General features: G+C 43.2%; 1 protein-coding gene across 1 annotated transcript in view; it reads right to left on the bottom strand.

The window, feature by feature from the left end:
- The window catches only part of PDLIM4 (PDZ and LIM domain 4), a 90,899-nt gene extending 71,477 nt beyond the window's left edge, over nt 1-19,422 (bottom strand). The window contains exon 1 of the mRNA XM_006023570.2: nt 19,375-19,422. The gene's annotated coding sequence lies outside the window, so the exon portion shown is untranslated. The remainder of the gene's footprint in view (nt 1-19,374) is intronic.
- Nucleotides 19,423-19,428: the final 6 nt, after the last annotated feature.

Here is a 19,428-nt window from a genome sequence, read left to right on the forward strand (position 1 = left end):
CTATAAGAACAAAAAAAAACAACCTTGCAGTAAGACCTCCACTATTGTTATAAATCAGATACTAGACAGTACTACAGGGTATTTCAGGAAGCAACAGATTCATTCCTTTGGCAAATGCCTCTGGTTAACTCCCATAAATGTTATTCTAAGCTAAGACTCACTTCTTCCATGATGCCCAAAAGCAGCGAGTCAACAGGGAAACCCTTCCTCTGGGCTCGCCAGTGCATCCTGTTCATTCTGCATCTATATGATCTCTATATTACAGACTCTTCTGGATGTGGGCTCCCTGCAGGGTAACTTTTATACAGCGATGAGTATAGGAATGGAATTCAATGATTAAGGATCTTGAGCCCTACTGATCGTATGATCAGCTAGCGCAGACTTTTATATCTCAGGGAAGTCCACAGGAACATACAGGGGTAGGAAAGTATGTGCTAGGAGATCATATTTTAGGACTGGGAACCATAAACATTTGTGCACTCTGTTCCAGAGACATTCTCTTTAAAATTTTCTCTATTTTAAATGATTTATTACTGTTCAATCATGCTGACCTATCTACCCACACTCGCAAAGCAGTATTTGCCTTCCTCTTCCAATACCTTGGTACTTTGAAGATATCTGTAGAAGAAATTTCTCAACTTGATCCTCCTTTGCATCAGGATAAAACACAAGGATTTCAGTGGAATGGTTTCAATTTTAGAGATGCAGGTGTAATAAGAGAATTGAACTCTCTCTTTTACAACCTATTGTAAAAGGCACTGACAAACAGTGCTAAATTTAAAAAACCCACATGTCATTTGACCACCATTAGTGACATACTCTGGAAGAGGAATGCATTTTATGTGGAAGCAGTTGAGGGAGGGTCAGTTATGCCAAATAATAACGTGCACATATTTAACATAATTTGCAGATTGTGCAAAGCCACTGTTGTTATGTGGCACAAGGTGAGAAGCTGTACAACACACTAAAGAGTGACGTCAGTACTCATGATAATAGCGTTTACCTTTTGGAGCAGTAAGATACCGAGTATTTAGACAGACTTACAACCAAGAACAGGAAAAACAAGCTGGGCTTAAAAAAGAAATCCTGGAATTATCAAAGGAAATGTTTCTTTTTGAGACAAGCCAGAATTTGATGTCAACTGAAAATTCCCTTCATGTTCCAGGTCCTCAATAAAAGATGTTAAACGATGCTAGATCTAGCTCTGATTGCTAAGCTACCCCGCTAGTTAACTTTCCCAACTCAACACATTGTTAATTATCATTTTCTTGAATACAGTCATCCAGCCAATATAAATGCACAGCCAAAATAAATTAATTGGATCTACAATGCAGATAAAAGACCCACCAGGCTGAACAGATGTAACTTAGTAATGTTTTACAAAATACTTCAAGTCTGCATGCCCTTGTAGACCTTTCCCACCATTTCCAACTCCCCATTTTTCAAGTAATATGTTCTGGGGAGATTGTCTATGCGCATGCATGGGCACAAAAATAAGTTGTAGATGCACAAGAATCATCATGTGTTTCTGCATACTAGGTGATGATCACATATATAAATGGCACAGACGTCTGCCTTACCAACCAAACTGTAAGTACATCATTTATAACAACCTGCTCCTTATGTAAAATAATATGAAATGAGAAGGCTCATTACCTCTCCCCACTCCCCCCCACCCCGCAAAAAAACCCAACCCAAAACAATCCATTACTTTTATTTTCAAATGCTGATGCACAGACATTTTGGAAACAGAAAATACAAGAAGAAATTAAAAACTTGTAAATAAATTTGTGACAAAGGCATAGGACAATTTGGAAAGCATGTCACTGATGCAAGGGCAGGCAAGGTTATTTGGGTAAATATGATCTCTTTTATTAGAGATCACATTTACCCAAATAACTTTGCCTGCGTATCCCCTTAGATCAACCAATATCACTGATGCAAATCATTTTCCCCTTACAGTATAGATAACAGACTCCCCATGTGTGTTGCACCTTATTAGGTGTTCTTCATTTAAGTATTGGCAATGCTGTAGGTAGCCTGTCTCTTTTGAGGTTTGCTTCTCCATGTACAAAGTATACACAGGTGCCACCCAGGGTGTTTTAATTATCACTGCAGACTATTTTGCCTTGAATTAATTCTGGAAGCTTGATTCATCTCTTCCCCATCCTTTTGTGCCACTCCAGCTGCCCACAAACATTTTTGACCTTGAGATGAAGTTCTTATATTGGGCCTCCACTTCCTCCTGGTCATACTTCTTTACAGCTACTGAATCTATGCCTGTACCTGATTTACTTATGTTTCCATAACCAGGGATCAGACACGCCCCACAAAAGCTCACAGATCCAGGAAGTGCAAACATGGTATAAGTGCACTTGTGTCCACTGTTCTGCCCCTGCACCAAGCACAGGAACAGAAAAGCAGACTGCCTTCTCTGCATTTGAGCTGTTAGCAATACAGCAAGCCAACAGCATGCTCTATGCCAGGGGCAGGCAATTATTTTGGGCAGAGGGCTGCTTACTGAGTTTTGGCAAGGCATTGAGGGCCACATGACAGGCAGCCCAGGGCAGATAAATATTAATTTTCTAAATTTTTTAGGGGCCCCGCGGGCTGGATAGAATAGCCTGGCAGGCCGCATCCAGTCCATGAGCTGCATTTTGCCCACCCCTGCTCTATGCAATACAAAAGTCACACAAACTCAGCCTGTGTCCCAGAGAGCTCAGACTGACCCAGACACACAGGAACTTTCGAGAAACACAGAGGAGATGTTAATACGAATGGCGATTCAGGGGAGACTATACATTTACTCTCCCTCCATCCCTCTGTGCTGTGTTGGAGACACTGACTGATGTGGGCGATTTGATAACACAGGAAGTTACAAATGAACTGTGTTTGTTCAGTTGCAGAATGAGCTTTTAAGAGGCTTTTCACTCATTTTTACCCCATCCCCTTTTTCGGAACTGCCACCCACCACTTTCCTTCCCTCTCAGGGCAATGGAGCAGCAGCATCAATGAGTCTCTTTGTGGTCCTGCCTGCAGCTGCTGACACGTGGAGTGGTCAACCCTCTCCCTCGGAGACTGCTCCACTTCCGTCATGATATGTAGCCTGCTTCTCCAGAGACTAATCGGCACGGCTCGCTTTCAAACTTATGACCTTGGCTGCGGATGGCGCTGCTACGCCAAGTTACAGTATCCCACAAGTTAAGAAAAAATAAACAGTAGAGTGGATGCTTAGATCCTATGGAATAGATTTTAAAAACACAGTGGCTATCTTATCTAGCCACTGGAGCCTGGTTATGATTTACTAAGTGCTAACATCTGACTTCAAGCCAGCAAAAGAAAATGCACTGAGGCTACTGCTTTCATGTATGAGTTGGAGCTAGGAGTTGTGCAGCATCATTTTGTGACCTACATTTTCTAGGCTAAGAAAAGTTTACGCTCAAAACCCTGTTCTGGCTGTCCTCAAGGAGATCAAAATCGGCACCTTTCCAGGATGATGAACTGCAAGCTACACATCCAGCCATAAGGGGCCAAAGGGTGAGAGCCATGGTGAAACCTCGGGCCATGAGTTGAGGGGGAAGAAAATTGCAAGCACTCCCCCACCCCCAATACAGCATCCTCCAAATTCTTTACCTCGGGCTCTGAGGAAGCCTGCGAAACTCTGCTGTAGGCTTGGGGCATCAGTGCAGGCAGCATCTCCCTCCATGCGTCCTTCAGGGCTTTCTCCCAGCTCCCTGCTATCAACGCTCCATTGCAAGCTAGAGCTATGACCTTTCCCGAAGAGCTCCCACAGGCCACTGGGAAGTGACAGAGTCCGTTCCCCCGGCTCCATCGGCCATCACAAAAGCTGCAGGAGGGACAGGATCTGTGCACAGTGGGAACTACCCCAGGAAACTCGTGTCAAAGGTTTTATTCCCTGAAGGATGGATCCTAGGATTTGGCTCATTATCTTTAGCACAGAGGATGGGGGATTAGATAGGATCAGCTTCTTATGCTGCATCCTTCAGGTCTCTTCCCCATCTCCCTTACATCTCCAGAGACCCTGCTTCTCGACTTTCATCAGAATTTATATTTGGAGTCAAACAAAATATTGAAATAGAAACAAATAATGACAATGCTAAGGGTCAGCTGGGGATATATCATGCATAAGACCATAAAAGAAACCCACTATTACCAACAAAGCAAATCCCAAACTAGCATCACGTGGATCATCACCATCCTGGACATTTAGGGACCAACTCCGCACTCATCATTCACATTAGAATAACTTCCCTCAAACCCAGCTGCAATCAGACTTTGTGCTTATGTCACGGTTCTTTTTTTCCCCAGAGTCTATTCTTTGTCCTTTTAGGCCATAAGCCTTCAGTACAGATCCTGTGCCTTCTTGAATTCCTGAAGAATGCCCAGTTTGGACCCTACCATAATGCAGTTAAAAATGACAAATTGACAAGAAGAATTATTTTTTCAGTACACACATTAAACTAACTGCATTTATGAAATGATGGTAATGTTCTCTCCCAGCAATCCCTTAATTTTACCTTTAAATATGAAGTCACGGAAATAAAAATGCACTCAGCCAGCAAACCTGACTTTCAGAGGTATTTTCATGAACTATCACAGGCTACTGTGCTTTTTTCTCTTGATCAGTAGTGCTTTATTACAGGGAAGTTAGAGCAACTTTCTGTTCTGCAAGCATGATCAAAAGGCCTAGATAGCATATGGTCACATGTGGCCTTTCAAAGGTAACAAGATAATGTGACAAAATTAACAGCTCCCCACAGAATCAGTAACCTTGTTCTGTTATCAGATAGCAGGCTATATAACACTGCAGTATCTTTATTGTTGGCTGTTGTTTTGTTTTTGTTTTTTAAAACAAGAAAATATTAAAAGTTAAACTATGCACTAGTGAAGCTCAATTTCCTTCCGGTAATTATTTACCAGTAATATTTTCTTGCCCATTTTATTAAGCTCTTATATTAGTATTGTGCCTGAGCTATTCATTTTTCTTACTAATGTGATACATTGAGTGCCATTATATGTGATGGGAAACAATATTATTCTGATTTATGTACACTGCAAAGTACATTCAGTAAAGCACAGTGGTTATAAATGTAAACCTTTTCAGTTGTAAAAGAAAAAAGAGAGAGAAAAAAAACTTAAGAACTGATGGGTATAAAACATAGTGTTCTTTGTGTGTCTGGTTTTGTACTTTGCAGTAGCAGTGTGATAATCTTAAGAATTTGGGGATAAATAGTTGCCAAAGCTAGTCTGTTGATGGTATTTAGATGCCTAAAGATGCACCTCTAAAAATGTGGGCACCCATGATGATGTAGATGCCACAATGCTATAGACAAGGAGGTCCTGTGGTGTGTGGTGTACAGCTGCGATCCCATTTTCCACCCCTCCTGTTCATAGCCCATGAACAGAGCCAATCCTCCTCCTTATCCTCAGTGGCAGGGATGAACCACAGATACACTACTACAGCTACCTCCATCATGCCCACTAAGGCTTAAAAATTTTGCAGAATCAAGCAAGTTACGAGCACAAAAAAGTCACCCATTGGCCCACATAGGTAGGAAGGCAAAAACCCTAATGTGGACACAATTAGACCAGTATAATAAATCCTTTTGGCAACATGTCCTTTTATTTTATTCAGTGAACTGGTTTCAGCTGTAGCAGGAAAAGTTCATTGCCCATCTAATTTGCACCTCCCCTCACCGTTTGGACACATTTCAAAAGGGCAGGGCTATGGCAGGGCTATTGCATTCTCGCCATTGTTATGTGTGGATAAGCCGGGAACAATGCAAATATAGAAAAACAGCTTCAACTTTAACACTGCTTTGTTCAGGGTTAAATCTGAAGCAGTTTTCCTACACTGAAATCCTTCCCAGCCTGTCCACACGTAACAGTTAATAACAGCCACTGCCCTTCTGAAACATCTCCAAATGTATGTGTATCCACACCCTCAGAAAACTTTCTAGCACAGCTGTACAGCAAACCTTATCTTGGGTAGACAAGCCCTTATACTCCGTTTCTGGAATCAAGCAGCAGAGGTCTGTGAAAGTTTGTTTGGAGCAATCCCCTGTGTGCTTCACAGGAGACCAAAAGAGGTTATTTATAGCTTTTTATTAAGGATTCCTGGATTTTTCATCCAATGCGTAAATGTATATTATAGCCTTCTAATATACGCATTAAAGCAATGTTTTATCAGGTTTGCAAGGCACACAAGTATGAGAAATCAAAATTTATGTTGCAATTGATTATGAAAGTTCAAGAGATAGGTGAATTTGCATTGTACCCTACCGGTATCACTGCATCTTTCTCACTTGAAAGCTTGATCGGATGGCCTGAACCCCAATCCTGTTCCCACTGAGACCAGGAAAAGGGATGCCATTCTTGTGGAATGTGAGGTTTTCTGAAAAAGGAACAATGCTCATTTTCTGACATTAGGCATAAGGGGGTTTTCTGTTTTTATTTTTATTTTTTAATTTGGAAATCCCATTGTGAATTGTACTCAAATAACACCCGAGTCATTAATTTCCAGTGAAATTACTCTGGACCTCTGGTGGATGTGAATGTTAAACTTGGTGAGATTAGCACCATCTTTTCATACACCTGTATTCCATCAGAAAGGATCAGTGATGGTGTGAACTTCAGAAGTGACCTTGTGATGCTTGGATGTTTTTTACTGCTTGCACACAGTGCAGGTGTGCAAGTTAGTGATATTGTTTGCCAACCAAATTCATCAAAATGATTTTTAGAAATAGCCATGAACAATAAATTTCTCTCCCCATAGAGAGAAGGATTATTACTGAATCATGTGCTGTGGTTTGCCTTTCTGTAATTGTTTCAAGGAACAATCCTTGTTTCACTGTGGAATTATGTATCCTGTGATATAACAGCCAACTCAGTCTTAGGACCCAGGTCCACAGAGATTCACAACAAAAAATAGTGTTTCCCACCATCATGCATTTGCTGGCATTTGTTAAGTACCATATTTATTTAATAGAAGATGACCCTGAATACTAAGATGATGCCCCCTCAAACATTAAATATATGGAAAATCTATCATTTTCTTATAGTTTTTCCAGGTATAGAATCTAATTATTGGAGGTTTGCCTTGAATTTTTTCCCGCCCCACTACTACAGCAGGGAAAGTAAAACTGGGGTGGGGAGGCGGGGGCCCGTCAGGTAGCCCTCTGCTCTCCGCTTCCCTCTGACTTTTTCCCCTGCCAGCCCCTTCCCCCTCTCTGTCAGACCCTGCTTTCCTTGAGCGCATGGAAGTAAGGAGCAAATTTGAAAACCACCTTTACATTAAACATGGCTGTAGCAATTTGCATTTAGTACCCATGCACTCGGGTTATCCAGAAATGATACGTTACCTTTTTTTTGAAACTGCTGCAAGTTTTAGCAGAGGTACTCCATAAACACACTTCTGAGCAGCACTTTGGCACCTACTTATATGTAGTACAAAATATACATGATATTAGCCAAAGGCTTGTGATTTGTCACATAGTTCATTGGGCTGGGCTCCACCAGACTCAAAAGCATTTCAAACCAGTGACCCTACAGCTTTACACGGCTCAGTATGTATGTATACTCCGGATACCCCACCCCCCACCAAAGGATCCCTGTGCCATTTAGCCCCCTCATGACTGGAACTGGGTGATCTGTCAACAGTCCTGGGAGGCTACAAAAGTTTATATGCAGATGAGGTGGAGGGCAACCTGGTCCAGCTTCACCTCATGGAAAACATGGCCACACTAATCATATACACCAGAATGAGAGAGGGGCTGACAGAGGGATTCTGAGAGAACTGTATGCAATGTTGTAGCTCACCATGACTGGAAAGAGTCAGCGGTGAGGGGGACTATACTTAATGGGCATTACCATATGTCTTATTCAGGTATGCTATATTAACCTGCCCTTGTGGTAAGTTCCCATCAGCATATCAAATGTAGCAATTTTGGCACCAAGAGGAGGGGGTCGGGACTGGCTCTGGCCCTCCCGGTGCTGGCCTAGCATTGCAGTACCTCTAGGCCCAGTGCCAGTTCCCTGCAGAAGGAACACCTGCCCCCGCCCCCCTTTTTTTAAGGGCAACATACATTCACAGCATGTTTGCCCAGTGTGGGCCATGTGTATTATAGTCATGCTCAGTGTTGGCTGCATTTAAACAACTACATAGTTGGTTTTCATTAATGATCACATGCTGATTTTGGAAGCAGTTTAATGATAGACAATGTATTTAGTGAGATTTTCTTGTATGCAATTATAAGATGAGGGGCTTTTTTCCCCATGCTGATTGGGGGGGAAACCTCATCTTGGTCGTGTTCGGGGGGTGGGGGGGCAGGAAACACCTTGTCTTGTATTCAAGTAAATATGGTATTTAATTTTACAGCCGTCTACTACACTTTAATGATAGTGATGTTGATAAACTTAAGAACAACATTTTGAATTATTTACTCTCTCTCATATCCAGACCCAGAAGCCAAGTGGTTTTATAAGAATCCTATCTTTAATTTAAAAACAGGAGGGGGGGAGGGGGAGGCGGCAGAGAAGCCTTCACGACTGTTAAGACTGGATACACGAAGCATGCACATCCTAAAAGCTGGGAAACTGGATTACAAATAAAACTAATTTTAAAGTCTTTGTGAATTTTAAATGAGTTGCCTATCTTTGGAGGCCTGATATATGATTTTTATATGCTTGGGCTGACCATATTTTTATTTTTAAAACAATGAGATGAGGGTTATGTCTTTCATGCTCTTTGTTAAAAACTAAAAGGACACGTAATATTTTGGCACTGGAAGAGTACACGTCATTTTAACTATTTGGATCCAGGAAGAAGCTAGGTTAATTAAAAAAAGTGTAAAGTATCCAGCATTTTGACTACATATCTTTTTACAGGAACTCTTGACACCTGTCTCAGCGCAATGGTTGAAATTTTATTTTAAAGCTGTCGACGTCATTAGACTAACATGTTTAAAATGCTGTAAATCCTCCTGATCATGTAGAACATTTTCTATTTTGTCCAGCCTGGGAAAGGCCGTTGCTGTTATAGGGTGTGTTAGGCTTATTTTGCTAAGCTCACATCAAGGTCAGACCTCATATGAATGGAACTATGTGAATCATTCTTTCCACCTGGTTTCCCATTCTGGATTATCAGTGTGCTTGATTACAGCAATTAGCATTCAACTTTCACTCTAGTGCAGTTATCTATTGCAGTTATCTTCCGAACCAATACCAGGACCAGCCAGTAAGATTTTTATTCTATCCTTGCACCAATCTAGTAAAATCTGAGAACAGGGCATTTAGGCAATGCCAGAATATATTTAATTAATTTCCACAAGTTCTTCAACTGAATTATTATAATTGCAATTCTGGTTGGGACTGTCCAAGATTCTCATTCTCAACTCCTCTTACAGTTAGTTCTCAAAATAATCAAGCGTACTTGTGAGAACACCCGACATAAGCAAAGTGCTTTTCTTATACCTGTAAATATACTTTGAATAAAAAAAACAAACAAACCTCTGCTACCCTGTAGTTCTTTCATACAGGGGGGTATATAATCAGGCAAGACTAATCTTGGCAGCATTTCTTTTAGGCTTTGTGTATTCTAACCAGTAGAGTCAATCCATCTGAAAGCTCTAATAGACACTGATTACAGCAATAGATTAAATGATACAAGCTCTGTTAAGCATAATCAAAGACAAATATTAGAACTCCAGAGATCAGAAAGCAAGCCAGGGAAACCAACACACAATGGCAGAAGACAGGGTAGAAGTGTACCTGATGGACTGACTGGATTTTGGACTCAATGGACTTGAGGCATCCCTCCATAACTTTCATGAATTAGGTGGCATTCAATTTCTAAAATTACTTTCTATATTACAATACCTACTACCTGATACAGGGGTTGGACAGTAGGGGTCGGGGAATCATCCAGGCAGGGACACACCTGAGTCTGGCTTATCTGTTTAGCTCCACACACCTCACCTATTTCCATACCCCTCATGGTATACTTCAAAGCTAGGGACAGCCATTCAAAAAGCCTGAGCCTGAGTTGATTCAATCTTTACAGGTTAGTCCAACCTGTAAAACTGCAACCAATATGGAGGTGAATAGACATTCCCTTTTCAATCCAGAAATGCAGGCACATGCCTCCAGTGGCTCAGGCTAGAAGCTGGAGGGCACTAGAGCGGCCCTCCCTTCCCTTCCATAGTGCTGAGCTGAAGGGGGATGTGGCCAGGCCTGGGCAGGACACTGATTAGGGAGGGGTTCCCTCCCCGCTTCTGACCAGGAGGGAGCCAGCAGGGAGCTGATAAAGCACTGAGTTACACAGCAGGAAGCTACACAGCGATCTGTTAGCATTTAGCACACATCAACAAAACAAAAGGATCTCTCATTAGTTCAAGCTCTTCTTAACTGTTTTCCAAGGAAGGAATGGAGGGACATTGCCAGCTACCTGTTGATTAGCTCCAAAAAGCTCTAAGCTGACACTGTCCTGTCTGCCACAGCATGAACTGTAGCCAGCACGTGGTCTGCTAGCTAATGCTGAGAGGTGTCTGTGTAAGGCAGAGGGGAGGGGGAATCCCTGCTTAAGCAGGGGGGGGGGGGTGGGGAGGGAAGGGAGGGAAGGAGGAAGCCAGGCAGACACCACTGTGTCTGCAGTCTCTGCCTGAGCTGCACCAAGGGTGCAGAAGGACAGGGCCAGCCCTGCTGGGCTAAAACAGAGAGCACAGCCCCACCCAGCAAAGCAGCTGGGATGCTGGAGGATTCTGATTTAACTTAAACCAGGAAGGGGTCTGGGACAGACACTGCATAAACTGGTTTGACCCAAATCAATTAGTTGAATGTAGTGTGATACTATATTCAACCAGATTTATCTCAAACCAGTTTCAGCCATTTTCCAACTAGTTTATGTGTACTGAACATGTGTTCTGTTACAGGTTTAAACCAGTTTGTGTGTAATGTCTGTCCCTAGCCCAAAGGATCTGGCAGCACCGAGGGTGAGAGTAACTGGTCTAGATGCTATGATGACTCTTTTTATCTGATGAAGTGAGCTGCTGCTCAGACAGCTTATACACCTCAGATTCAATTAATCTATCAGGTGCACATCTACTCTGCCTTCTGCCTGGCTTCAGACTAACCCAGCTGATTGCCTCTACTCATAAAGAAATAATGGTCTAATTTGAGGGTCTCAAAACAGGGGAGAAGGTGGGAGGGGGGATACACTGTGGCCCTGGCTTAGTCTAAAATGTTTGTCTTGTGTAGTATTGTGATGTGCACAACTGTGCCAGGACTCAGCATCACAGTGATAAACATCCTAATGATCAGGCTGCCTTACAGCTGGAGAACGGGTTTACCAACATTTGTATATGCCAGAACAACTGCTCTGTCAATAGACAATTTTATTCTTCTAGTCTCCCTCAGGGACTAATGAAATTAAATGGAAATAAACTTTTGCTTGAATATAAAATAAAACCTGAAGCTACTCAATTTCCTTTAAACTAAATACTTCATCATTCAAACCACATAAGTTCAAAGTGGACTGTAAACCAGTTATTTTTCATAAGTTACTTTGTTTTGTATAAATCTGGAGCAATATTGAAAACATTCTCTAATGCAATATTAGAAATGAACAGGCAAGTAAATGTATTAAGTTAGCCAGGACAGTTATGAGTAATTTGTTTCATCCAGTGAAGTATGAATTTATTCCAAGCATCATGGTCTAAAAAAAGGCTTGGAGTAACTTTTCTGACTAAGCTGAAAGATGTCATTGACTTCTGTGTGGTTGGACAGGAGTGGGGCCCAGGTAGCAAGTACATTTTAAGTAGGTATAATGCACATAAGAGTTTATCTACAGAAAGTCAGGGCTCCTGCTTCTATTCAATGCTTAAATGCCAGTAGTAGGTACTATATAAAGACATATGATAGACAGATAACCCCAGTCTGCCATACTATACAACTTAGGTGTAATAATACCTTGAAGAGGATGTAAGGCTCATTGTCTGTCAAGTGCATTGAGGATCTTGGAAGAAAGCTGCTGAATGCATTATTCTGTTTCTATTATTACACCAAGGCTGCTGGAAAAGATGAAGCATCAAAGAAATCTGAACTATGAGCTGGAAGTACAACAGCATTCCCACAGAGCGCTATTCATACAATCTGTAGTTCTTAGGCTGATCAACTAAGCAGCAGCAGTTGACAGTAACCAGATACTTAATTAAATCTTAAATCTCATTTCTATCACAATAACTGTCAAGTCATCAGGCCAGCTTGAAGCAGCTGTTGCCTCTGTAAGTGTCACAGAAGGAGGGAATAGCATAAGATGTACTCAACTCAGCTCTACTGGATTGTAAACCCGGGTATGAAACCTCATGAAACTCACGTGCTTCCTCTCGTGGCTCGGAAGACAGCTCTAATGAGCAATGCCATTCCTGGCACTGCATTGCTATTCTAGTGCTGACACTAGTTAATCAAACATCATGGCCTATTTCAGTACAAGGTATGTTTGAAGCTGCTGAGCAAACCCAGCCTTGCCAATTCACAGAAAATAGAGAAAAAGTGAACTGAAGTATTTCTTCCTTCTAGCAGACCAGCATGTCTTGTCTTTGCTCCTCTTTTATTTATTTAAATTAAAATCATAAGCAGTAAGATTGTATTATTAAAAAAAAAATGTGCCCCAAGCATGAACTGTATGTGCAGGCTGGCGCTCCAGCCTCCCAACAGCGATCTAGCACTGGAGTTACAGAAATCCCCGCAAAACCACCTTTATACAGAGACACGGCAACAAGCGCAGTGCAGCTCTTTACCCACCTCTGGGAATATCCACCTTCTGCTCCCCGCTGCCTTGAAGGACCAGGCCATTTTACCTGGTGACGAGGTAGAGGGATAGGGGTTTTCAAGAGAACACAAATCTACTTCAAGAAATATATGAGATTAGCAATCACGTTAACTTTTCTGGAAGGGTCTGAACCTCACTGCTTGAAAACAACGGGCTGAGCTGGTGTTGGCCTTAGTGGAACTAAAACGTGAAGGCCAAAATCTGCCTCCATTTCCACCTTTGCAATCCCATTTGTGTAAATGGACTTTGGGAAGTGGGCCGCACGCTGTAAAGGCTCCTCATCTGCACCCCAGGTGAGCGCTATTTTCAGCGTGCTTGCTGTAGGTCTGCGAGTGCTGACAGACCTCCACATTGCATTCAAATCAGGGACTGCAGGCAGAAGTTATTCTTTTCCATGGCAGTCTACTAATAGGCAAAGAAAGCCAATTATTTATCTGCTGAAGATTTAAAGCATACACACACACACACAGAAGATAAATGGCTTAGGTCTGGTCCTGAAGTAGGAGTCAGAACCAAATTATTCAGCCCTGAGCTATTAGGGAGACATCATTGTCATGCTAAAAAATAGTGCATCAGCTCTTGAAATCCTCCCTCTGTCTGCACACAAGCTCCTGTTACAGGCTGTAAACATGCCCACAAGTTTCAAACCCAGACATTTTTTCAACAAACAAAATCCATGAAAGTTATTTGTTTTATGGGGCAAATACTTTAAACATAACTCTCCTCCCCCTGCTTGTATATAAAAGCTCAAAAAAACGTACTTGCCCCTATAAAACATGTGAAAGATTTGAACCAACAATATATTTGAATGTTTTGTATACTAGGTCTCCAATTTCTGCAGCTGAAAAATAAGCATTTTAAAGTCATTCAGAACTGAGGAGAACATCAGGGCTCTTGTTACACTGGAGAAGCACTGGAGAAGCAAAAAGCAAGCTATGAAAACACCCAGAAGCCTAAAGGAGAGGGAGAACAGATGACATCATGGGCGATTAGCTACAGGGATGTGACTGGCAGACAGAATAAACGATCAAGTTTGTATTATTGCAGTAGTATCTAGGTGCACATGAGCAAACAGTATAAGCAAACCCAGATTTGTCCTTAAAAATGCCAATCCCCCAAAAGGGACTGAGTTTATTTTTCAAAATCCTAAAAGTTTGAAAAGATTAAGAAAACTGATAAGATTAAGAAAATAATGAATTGAGGGTTCTTTTTATTTGTCTCCTGGTTTCTAAGCCATGATGTCAAACTTTATTTTCTGTTACCATAAAGTTAGAAACTTATGTACAAAGTGGAAGCTTTAAGAAACCCACCAAACATTATGAAATTTCTAGTAAAAAAAAATTTTTTTAAATCATAGAAGTGCGCAATAATGCCAAAAGATCAGCATGCTTAATGGCCTTGAACAGGATTATTGCGTTCTCTGTAGGCTTTTTATCTCTACTCTATGCTGCCTTCATCCCCAAAAGACAGCCATGTCCGTTGGGGCAGGCTATTATTGCATACAGTCCCCTCCCAATTTAGACAGCCACTAAACAGGGGTTTCTTGGACTGCAGTGAAGTCCACCTAAGCATTTTAGGTAATGTGCATTGTTCTTTGGTTCTGGTCCTCTCTTTTAGGATAAGGAAGTATACTAGTTTCATTTTTCCTTAGCAGTCAGTTCAGTTTAATAAATTAAATGTAATCTATTCCCTTGTCTGAGCAGAATGTTGTAATATTTTGGCCGAGGGAAAAAAAAAACAACACCAAAACCACATGCTTTCCACAGAAATTTCAAAAGGGAGGGGATAACATAGGGGCATTTTCACTGCCCTTTGGTTTCATAAAAGCTTATCTCCACTAAGTCTTACTGTGCAGCCCAGTTTGATCTGAAAGCATCCTATTAAATCTGCCCAAGTACAACAACTGTCTAAGACACCTCAATAGAGAGCGCAGCAATTCATACACATCTAAGCTCTAGAGTCTAGCATCCACATCCTAGTACAGCCTGCTACAAAGTTAATCTCTCCATTCAACCAAATGCGTGGGTTAAATCCTTCTTGGACCATTTTCAGATATTATTCCCAAAAGCAATAATGCCTCTTTTAGTGCTGATATTTTAGGGCCTAATCCTGCAAGCTGCTGAGCACCCTGCACGTTCACTTTGACAGTGCAGAGTTCAACACCATGCAAGCTTGGATATTTAGGGCACACACCAGGCATCATAAACAAGAGACAATACCATGAAGTTACTCGTTGCATGTGTTCCTCTTCATGAAAAAAGTAAATTATTGGTGCTGCGTGAGGTGAATAAACCAATCACAGCTCCTATATTTGTTGAATCAGATCAGATTTTGGAAAACCAGCTGCCTGCACAAAGTCAGGTTTTATGGGTTTTCCTACTTCAACACAGGAACACCACAGTCTCAAAGTAACAAAGTAGACTTTGCTCCCTAATGTGAGCTTCTTTGTCTTCACAACAGAAACATTTTATGAATGCTAAGAGATGATTACATGCTTAGTGGTGATAAACTACACAATAAATGCGGGAAGGTGGGAGGGGGAAGCTAGCTGACTTCCTAAACTACATGCAATCTGAATTGATGCCTGCAGGGCAACTACTTCTCAGGGCATGTGCAGTGTATGTTTAACAGATGACTATCCGAGATGTTTATTCATTCCTCATCAGCAACAGTCAAAACCCAGACAATTGCTATTCACAAGGGATTCTCCAATTCAAAAATCACAAATTCTCTCATAAAAATCCCCCAAATCTGCATTTTTCTGTGGTTACACACACACACACAGATTGACTTTTATTAGTAGATGGTAAGGATGGTAAATCCAAAAAAGATGACAAAGCCGGTAGGGAAATACATAATGCCCGGGCGAGGGACTAACAATAGAAGGATGGGGGTGAGGTTGGGAACGCAACTAGGTTACATGCGATACAGAGTTAGCCAACTAAGCCCGGGGGTAAGGGGGGAGGGGAGTGGGGAGGGGCAGGTTGAACACAAAATTTTATTGGTATTGGAAGATCAGCGCTCCCCCTTCCCCCTTTGCTCACCAGGACACAGGTCCAGCTGCAGCTGTGCCCCCCCCTGTGGTGCTGGTGCCCCTGCTCCTCACCCACAGCCCCCTGATGCTGCTGATGCCCTCACTCCCAAACCACAATCCCCCACTCCCACTGCCCCGCTAGTGCCCCTCACTCCTGACCCACAGGCCCTGGCCCGAGGGGACCCCCAGCTGGCCCTGCGTGGACTCACAAGACTCCAGCAGGGGAAGGGGACAGGGGACCCTTTGGGGGCAGTGGGTCTTTTGGGGCAGCAGGGATCTGCATGGCCAGGCCGCCAGGGGCCAGTGCCCATGCTTTCAGAGGTAGGGGCGGCCGCATGCAGCCTGGAGATGCTACCCAGGGGTGGGCGCACTGTGGCCAGGCTGCCTGGTGCAGTGTGGAAGCCCCAGCCTGGGACAGGGCGGTGTCACTAGCATCCCTTCCTCCTCCCTTCAGCCCGCATCTGGACTGGATTTGCTCTGCCACTTCCCGCATGAGGAGTGACCACGGCTACCACAGTAAGGACTGAGAGTGCCTGGAGCCCTTCACCTTCCTCCAGCTGCCCACAGCATGGCCCAGGCCAGAGCTGCGCTTCCAGTCCTCCCCACTGCGCCTCAGCCCCAGCCCCAGCCCCAGCCACAGTGGGCAGCGTGTGGGGTCCCAGCTGCTGCTTGTGCTTCCAGCCACACAATTCCCTGCTGCCCCCGAAAGCTCCCCTCCACTGCCCCCTTCCCTGCTGGAGGGACAGGCACCTCCAGGCAGGCCCTGTTGGTAACAATGCCAAGCTGGGCTTGCCAACAGCACCAAGTGCTGCCTCAGACCCCCTTCCCCACTGCAGCCCCAGCACCCAGACTCCTGCCCCCAGCGCTGGCAAGCACCCACAGGCACGCACACACAGCCCTGTCCACACACAGCCCCCCAGCCTGGACAGTCCCCCAGCCCTGGCCCTCCAACCCCCTTGCCCCATAGACTTACCTGTATCCAGGGCCAAGGATGCTCCCACCACCCTGCCTGGCTGTATACCAGTCATGTGTGTGTACATGCGCACACACATGTGGTGCTCCATGCCTCCAACTGCCCTCTCCCCACTCCCCTGAGCCCCAGACAATTCCTTGCAGGCTGGAACACTGCCAGCTTGCAAGGGGAAACCCACAGTTTCCCACTTTAAAGGAGAAAAATATGAGATTTTTCTCCTTTAAAAAGGGAAAATCTGCATTTTTCCATAGGAAATGGAAAACCCAGATCCCTGCTATTCACCAGCCCACAGTGTTTTTTCAGGGTTTGAAAACCCAAACAAACAGCTGATAACAAACAATAAAAGCAAATATGTAAAGCTTTGTAAGTTTGAAGGCAGGGGTTACTGATTGCAAATTAAGTGGTTCTTAAAAACAACATCAAATCACCTCCCACAAAAAAGCCCAGACAAACAAGATCCATTTCCATAGTTATCTGTCAAGCTCAGTGTACCCGCTGATCCCCTTCGGCAGCAGCTGCTACTAGTGAGGGAAGAGACGGCCGACACGTGTGTAAAGGTGGGACCATCGTTTCTCCTCACTATGCCTATGAGTCTCGATACAACATTTACTACTAAGCACACAACCACATGAAAAGATCCTGGCAAGACCAGAAGAGGGTCTATCCTGTAGGGGGTCAGAACGCCTGCCCGCTCGCAGCTCCCACCGATTTCAGTGTTGGTAACCCAGAGCACTATGAGTCTTGCAGGACTGAGCTAAATAGGTGGCAAACTGAACAAGAATCATACTCAGGCCATCACATTGCTTACTTGCATACATTCCATTTTTAAGGATTTAAGAATATGTGCACGAAAACTAGTTAGCAGCAGTATTTCAACAGTGATTTCTAAAATATACTTGTGTGGGACTATACATAAGTGTGTACTTGATAAGACAGTGTGTTGGGTCCCACACAATCTCATTAACTTTGCTTGCATTTTCCTTAGTAAGAGTTGGATCTAACCTCTGTGCCACTCCATCCGGAGCAGAGCACAGGACAGTTTTCTACAGGTAAAAACTTGAAACAAGAATTACATAATTGTTAATATCATGTGTCAAATGTATTAAAAAAAATTTTTAAAGAGGTTTCTTCTTCAAGATACTGAGCACAATAGGATTTCCTGTGATTAGAAACTTTGATTTCACTTATACCAGTCCTACATGTTAATACTTTACAAACTTACCTTTAATATTGAATTTGAAAGACAACGAAGAGTTCAAAAATACGTTTTTTTTCCACTGATGCTATGCTTCTCAAACTGCCCCTAGCTATTTCCATTGCCACTGCTGACAACCATATTTTATACATTATTCTATTATTCAATTTTAAAATGTATTACATAGTTTACTAAAATATGCTAACTGAAGTAAAACTGCCCACGGGGAAAAGGAGACTAGAATACATAAGATAGTTAACATCCAACTGTGCTAATTCAAAAAAGATTGCTTGACGTAATGCTAAATACAGAAGGAAAAAATCCATTTGTAATGCTACTGTACATGTGTAGACAGCATCCCACATCAACCTCCTCATCGCAAAAAGAATAGCTTTATCATAATATTGGACACAAATGCTCTTCCCAAATGCATTTGACCCAGAAGGCCAGACTTTTATTACAGAAAATTAAACCCTACATTTGGACAACAGCCAAGGTGATGAATCGATCTGAGTTCAGCTATGCAACATATAATATTTCAGCCTGCAATACACACAGGGTAAATTTTGGCCCCGACTCATATCCTTGAAACCCCATTTGAATAAACAGGCTTTGAAAGCGTAGCAGAGGGTGAAAGTTTGGCACAACACAGCGAGTTCGCCAGCCAAGCTGTCAAAAGTCACTTTCTTTGTGCCTCCATCACGTGAATCAGGAAAGGCAGAGCTATCCTCCCCTTATCAGGTGAAAACATGATACTGCTTCACTTTCTCAGACCTCAACCAAGAAACTAATCATTAGGACCTGGCTTTAAAAGAGAGAGAGAAAGAAAGGAAGAAAGAAGGTGCTGTAGCACCCCGAGTTCCCTTCTGATGCTTTCCGGGGGGCTGCGGGATGCCCCCCAACGGTTCGGTGTGCAAATACGATTCATGAGGTAAACCCAGCAATTACAAACCATGGTAAAAACAGCATTAAAAAAAAATTCTGACCACTTGTGGTCTTTCTGAGTTCTTTGCAATAGGACCGTATTGCTACAGGGGGAAAAAAAAAAGTCGGATTTTATTGCTACAGGGGGGAAAAAAAAAAGTCGGATTTTATTGCTATAGGGAAAGTGTTTTCATACTTTTCTCTAGTTAACAAACGAGTGCAAACAAAGAGCTGGCTTTTGCTGGCGGGTGCCTGGAGCTGGAGCTGGAGCTGGAGCTGGAGCGGGCTGGCAGCCCTTGCAGCCCTGCGGGATCCCGGCCACCGACGGCCCCACGCGTGCCTGCACCCACGCCCGCGCAGCCAGGCTCGCGCAGGGGACGGACCCGCGGGAGGGGACTCACCCGCGAGATGGCGAGCGGGGCGCTGAAGTCCTTGCCGCCCACCAGGCGGAAGCC

This window comes from Alligator sinensis, unplaced genomic scaffold, assembly GCF_000455745.1.
Source record: "Alligator sinensis unplaced genomic scaffold, ASM45574v1 scaffold135_2, whole genome shotgun sequence".
NCBI lineage: Eukaryota > Metazoa > Chordata > Crocodylia > Alligatoridae > Alligator > Alligator sinensis.